The sequence below is a fragment of the Agrilus planipennis genome, unplaced genomic scaffold, assembly GCF_000699045.2.
Source record: "Agrilus planipennis isolate EAB-ADULT unplaced genomic scaffold, Apla_2.0 scaffold66, whole genome shotgun sequence".
Taxonomy (NCBI): domain Eukaryota; kingdom Metazoa; phylum Arthropoda; class Insecta; order Coleoptera; family Buprestidae; genus Agrilus; species Agrilus planipennis.
Window position 1 is genome coordinate 309,502 of NW_020438868.1, and position 6,812 is coordinate 316,313.

The following is a 6,812-nucleotide window of genomic DNA, read 5'->3' on the forward strand; positions in this document are numbered from 1 at the left end:
GCACGACCGGTTAACAGAATACCATTTCAATAACATTTTCCATTTATCAGCGTGAGACTTTTTTTGTAAGCGACCTGAGCGCGCGCGTTAACACCATTCCGTCTGTATACTTCGCAGCCATAATTCACCAACAGGGTGTTTTCGTATCACCTCATTCATGCCAGTCATTTATCACTGTAAATGATGTGTCGCCGGATTGGATCCCGTTGTCGCTCAAATATATTTTTGTCAACGGGCTCGTTCGGGCAGCGCGCGTATGTATTATACATGTATGCGAGGCCTTCCCTTTTTTTTCCTCGGGTTACTTCTGATTTAATTCAGGTGGAAACCAATTTTTTACGTAACAAAGACAAAGTGCATGGGACGAGGGTCGTTGGCCTATTTCGTTTTTAACAGTTTCACGATCCACTCGATCATTTGATCATGAAGTAATTGGATCAATTCCAGGCAAATACAAATCCAATAAATTGTAATTTATATCCTTGGATAAATCATGTAGTTTCTCCATTCCAGTGTATAGTTGACCACATATATCATGAAAATTCGCCAAAACTCCTTACCGCAAATCTGGATGGCCATGCTAATGAAAATTATGACATATCACTGACCTTGAAATTAATTTTCCGGTATTATCCTTAAATCGAAAAGGATTATGCCAAACAATAATGAATTCACAATTAGTGGCAAATCTCCTCTACATACGACTTAAGTATCACATATTACTGTAGAATTATTGAGAAGCACACGCACCCCTCTCTACCTCTTCGCACAGACGTTAAAGAGGGAAGGGATGAGGCCCGCACCAAAAAAACTTTTGGGTGTTTCATTCCCACCAGCCAGTAATGCTGGTGGGCGGGCAGTCCCTCCGGACTACGCCGGAAGGTAGGGCGGAAGGCCCTCTTCAGGCTGCTTTCAGGAAGCGTGGGAATGGGTGGGTAGTGGATCAGGTGAGAAAGATGAGGCGAACGAAATGAAGACAGAAAAGAATGAAAGATTATCTGTGGAATATAACTGCCTCAGCATTTGCCTAAGTGATCCAAGGAAACCACAGAAAAATTTGGACCAAGACAGATGGACCCGGAATCGAACCGGCAACCTCCCAAATGCTAAGCAATGGTCTAACCTCTAGGCCATGCCGCTCGGTGCCCGCACCAACCGCGCCGTACCCATTCCTACGATTCCTAAAAGAAGTTGAAGATGGTCAACTTCCGGCGTAGTTTAAAGGGACTGCCCGCCCACTAGCAGTGTCAGCTGGTGGGCATAAAATACTCAAAAGCTTTTTTGTATGTGTATGTTGCATAGCGTTTTTCGTCCTATCTTTTGGCGTAGTCCGGAGGGACTTCCCACCTATCGGCATTAGTAGCTGGTAGGAATAAAACATGTAATAATTCTTGTAAGTTTTTTTTGTATATGTTGCATAGTGTTTTTCTTCCTATCTTTTGGCCTAGTCCGTAGGGACTTCCCACCTATCGGCATTAGTAGCTGATAGGAATAAAACATGTAATAATTCTTGAAAGTTTTTTTGTATGTTACGTAGCGCATTTCGTCCTACCCTTTGGTGTAGTCCGGAATTAGCATTAGTAGCTGGTAGGAATAAAACACCAAATAGTTCCTTTAAGTTTTTTTGTGTATGTTACATAACATATAATCCAGGTTATCTGCCGTTGTAAAATGGTGCACTACAAAAAAAAAGATAATTGCTTCTCCTGCATCGAGTTCACCCCAGTTTAGATTTAGAAATTTTCTTTAAACTGAATACCCACATTCTTTAATCTGACAACAGCTTGTTGTTGAGTGTAAAAGATAGTTATTGTGTTTTCTATTGTACCTATATTTTTCCATTAGACGGAAAAGTAATTACCCAACCGAATTATTCGCAATTGCGGGTATCACATGTTCTGTTCACGATCAGTTGCTACATGTACAAATGCGGTCCGTTCATTACAGGAAAATTCTACAGAATCACGTTTCCTCGGCCAAAAGTATTCAGGTCAGTGTTCGCCGGTCTTTCTACACCGTTTCCTTTTTTAAATTGAGCTTTCCAGAATGTTACTGAGTTCGAGGAGGGATTTCGCTATTTGAATGGTGCTCGAGACCACTTACATCGAGGATCTTCTAGCTAGTAGTAACTTACCTCACCTTGTATCTACCTATAGTAGCTCTAGACACACTTTGAATCGATAACATACACCCTGTTGAAGGTGGTTTTGAACAATAATTTTTCATTGCTGCCGCTCTCATCTACGATGCATCGATCTCTGTTAATAAAAGTACTTGCTATTTTTGTTTTTATTGCTTATCTGTCCTGTTTCAATATTTCATAGCCGATTGTTAATCATTTCTTTCATTATTGGTTCCAAATCATTTCTGTTTAAGAAATTTAATTTTCATTCTTTCCCCTATTGATTGTGTCAAATTTTCCGACATTCGATTCTTTTCTCACACAACCCTCCACCGTAGGTATCATTAATTTCTTTACATTTCATTGTTTTTGTCTTTAACAGCAAAGTTATTCTGAAAAATATATACTATGTATACAAAATATTGTACATAAACAAAGAATGAGACAAATATTACGAGTATATATGTACATGTTGTAAATATCTCTAAAACAAGATAATGCCGTTATTCCTGAATCTGACTCGAAAAAGTTCAACAACTATGGCAATAGGGAAATGGCTTCCGCCTCAAGGAGGGATGTAAATAAAGCTGCGTTGTTTATGAAAACAAACGAATTCCTCGGGAAGCATAACTGCTCATTTTAGTACATGCGGTACACAGTTTTCGAGAAAGTTTTTGTTTATATTATCTAGCATTGTCGACAAACGAAACTTTTGTCGTGTTAAATAAGGAGAAGCTTTACGTTCTTGTTTTTCTAAACTTGTACATGCGAATAAACAGTTTTTGGTTTCGGGTTTAAGTAGGTTATTTTAAGTGCAAAAATTCATTGTGGTTTCGTGACCTTATTTAACTTTTCTGAATTGCGAGATTAAAATTATAACAGAATCAAACTAGATTTAAATTTTAATTAATATCCTGAAGGGTTTAAACTAACGGATTATCCTATTAGATAATTAATTACATTTTAATGCAGTAAATGTTGCACGACGCCGAATAACAATTACAGAAGTTCTTTTATTCATTATATTTTCAGGAATTACAAATACACCATTGGGTATTCTCGTTAGCACGACGAGCATACATACACATATATGAAGCTGATGTCAATGACATTTTCGAAATTGACGTGACGTTGTTTTCGACGACATTTACTTTTTAAATGTCAACCTGGGAAAAACCATCACTGAATGCACCCCGCTAATAAAAGACAGGTTTCTCGTGTCAACATAAAAGTTATTGAATAAAGCAAACTTAAAAATATTTGTAGAGAGGAAATTCCAACATTAAAATTGGGAGAATGGTACATTTTCTTCCAACAAGGTTTCTGCAGAAATTCACGTAATAATCCAATTACAAAAAAGTGAATTTTAAATTTAGTTCCTTCCTGTAGTCAATAAATTTGTTATTCATTTATCATTAATATAATTCATTTAAAATAATTAAAAAAACAAAGTACTTTATGCATAATTAATAATAAATTAAATGAGTTAATAACACTGATCTACTGAATTATTTACGAAGAAACGCAGAAAATGACAAATTTTAGCATGATGGGTTACGACGATCAGCCGTTTCACCACTCCAACTTATCTCTGACTCGCTTCTAACGCTGAACATTACCTAACAATACCTCAAAATGGTATTAAATTTCATAGAGATATAGAAGATATTCGCATCTATTATTTTTCCTTACATTGCTTTATTATTATTGCAATTGTTAGATTGGAAAACTAGGCTCATTAATTCAAATATTAACAAGTAACGGATAATTAAAAACGAGTTACCGACTGCGAACAGCCCACGTTGATAAAGCTTGTGAATATTTATGAACAACATTAGCATTTCTGTTTTGCCTCGCCAATTCGTGCCTGCCAAAAATTGCTGCGAATGTAGAAATTCCACGTTCGATAATGTAGAATCCTTTAAAACTTTTTAGAATAAATAAAGTTATATAAATACCTTTCCAACATCAGACACGCAGCTTTTAAATAAAACGGAACATAATCCATTTTTAAATTGCAAGAGTTGCAATCCGAAGCCGGCCCTGGGCGTGAATTGCCAACGTGTANATGTCGCCTGTCTTTTACTCAACTTATCAATTGTCTCTACTTTCTTAATTTCGAAGAGGTGGATGTTTTCAGGTCGAGTTACAAGCGAGCCTATATTGAGCGATGGTTAGCGATATTAAGAAGGTTTAGAGGCACATATGTCGCCTGTCTTTTACTCAACTTCTCAATTATCTCTAATTTCTTAATTTCGGGGAGGTGGATATTTTCAGATCGAGTCACAAGCGAGCCAATATTGAGCAATGGTTAGCGATATTAAAAAGGTTTAGAGACACATATGTCGCCTGTCTTTTACTCAACTTATCAATTGTCTCTACTTTCTTAATTTCGAAGAGGTGGATGTTTTCAGGTCGAGTTACAAGCGAGCCTATATTGAGCGATGGTTAGCGATATTAAGAAGGTTTAGAGGCACATATGTCGCCTGTCTTTTACTCAACTTCTCAATTATCTCTAATTTCTTAATTTCGGGGAGGTGGATATTTTCAGATCGAGTCACAAGCGAGCCAATATTGAGCAATGGTTAGCGATATTAAAAAGGTTTAGAGACACATATGTCGCCTGTCTTTTACTCAACTTATCAATTGTCTCTACTTTCTTAATTTCGAAGAGGTGGATGTTTTCAGGTCGAGTTACAAGCGAGCCTATATTGAGCGATGGTTAGCGATATTAAGAAGGTTTAGAGGCACATATGTCGCCTGTCTTTTACTCAACTTCTCAATTATCTCTAATTTCTTAATTTCGGGGAGGTGGATATTTTCAGATCGAGTCACAAGCGAGCCAATATTGAGCAATGGTTAGCGATATTAAAAAGGTTTAGAGACACATATGTCGCCTGTCTTTTACTCAACTTATCAATTGTCTCTACTTTCTTAATTTCGAAGAGGTGGATGTTTTCAGGTCGAGTTACAAGCGAGCCTATATTGAGCGATGGTTAGCGATATTAAGAAGGTTTAGAGGCACATATGTCGCCTGTCTTTTACTCAACTTCTCAATTATCTCTAATTTCTTAATTTCGGGGAGGTGGATATTTTCAGATCGAGTCACAAGCGAGCCAATATTGAGCAATGGTTAGCGATATTAAAAAGGTTTAGAGACACATATGTCGCCTGTCTTTTACTCAACTTATCAATTGTCTCTACTTTCTTAATTTCGAAGAGGTGGATGTTTTCAGGTCGAGTTACAAGCGAGCCTATATTGAGCGATGGTTAGCGATATTAAGAAGGTTTAGAGGCACATATGTCGCCTGTCTTTTACTCAACTTCTCAATTATCTCTAATTTCTTAATTTCGGGGAGGTGGATATTTTCAGATCGAGTCACAAGCGAGCCAATATTGAGCAATGGTTAGCGATATTAAAAAGGTTTAGAGACACATATGTCGCCTGTCTTTTACTCAACTTATCAATTGTCTCTACTTTCTTAATTTCGAAGAGGTGGATGTTTTCAGGTCGAGTTACAAGCGAGCCTATATTGAGCGATGGTTAGCGATATTAAGAAGGTTTAGAGGCACATATGTCGCCTGTCTTTTACTCAACTTCTCAATTATCTCTAATTTCTTAATTTCGGGGAGGTGGATATTTTCAGATCGAGTCACAAGCGAGCCAATATTGAGCAATGGTTAGCGATATTAAAAAGGTTTAGAGACACATATGTCGCCTGTCTTTTACTCAACTTATCAATTGTCTCTACTTTCTTAATTTCGAAGAGGTGGATGTTTTCAGGTCGAGTTACAAGCGAGCCTATATTGAGCGATGGTTAGCGATATTAAGAAGGTTTAGAGGCACATATGTCGCCTGTCTTTTACTCAACTTCTCAATTATCTCTAATTTCTTAATTTCGGGGAGGTGGATATTTTCAGATCGAGTCACAAGCGAGCCAATATTGAGCAATGGTTAGCGATATTAAAAAGGTTTAGAGACACATATGTCGCCTGTCTTTTACTCAACTTATCAATTGTCTCTACTTTCTTAATTTCGAAGAGGTGGATGTTTTCAGGTCGAGTTACAAGCGAGCCTATATTGAGCGATGGTTAGCGATATTAAGAAGGTTTAGAGGCACATATGTCGCCTGTCTTTTACTCAACTTCTCAATTATCTCTAATTTCTTAATTTCGGGGAGGTGGATATTTTCAGATCGAGTCACAAGCGAGCCAATATTGAGCAATGGTTAGCGATATTAAAAAGGTTTAGAGACACATATGTCGCCTGTCTTTTACTCAACTTATCAATTGTCTCTACTTTCTTAATTTCGAAGAGGTGGATGTTTTCAGGTCGAGTTACAAGCGAGCCTATATTGAGCGATGGTTAGCGATATTAAGAAGGTTTAGAGGCACATATGTCGCCTGTCTTTTACTCAACTTCTCAATTATCTCTAATTTCTTAATTTCGGGGAGGTGGATATTTTCAGATCGAGTCACAAGCGAGCCAATATTGAGCAATGGTTAGCGATATTAAAAAGGTTTAGAGACACATATGTCGCCTGTCTTTTACTCAACTTATCAATTGTCTCTACTTTCTTAATTTCGAAGAGGTGGATGTTTTCAGGTCGAGTTACAAGCGAGCCTATATTGAGCGATGGTTAGCGATATTAAGAAGGTTTAGAGGCACATATGTCGCCTGTCTTTTACT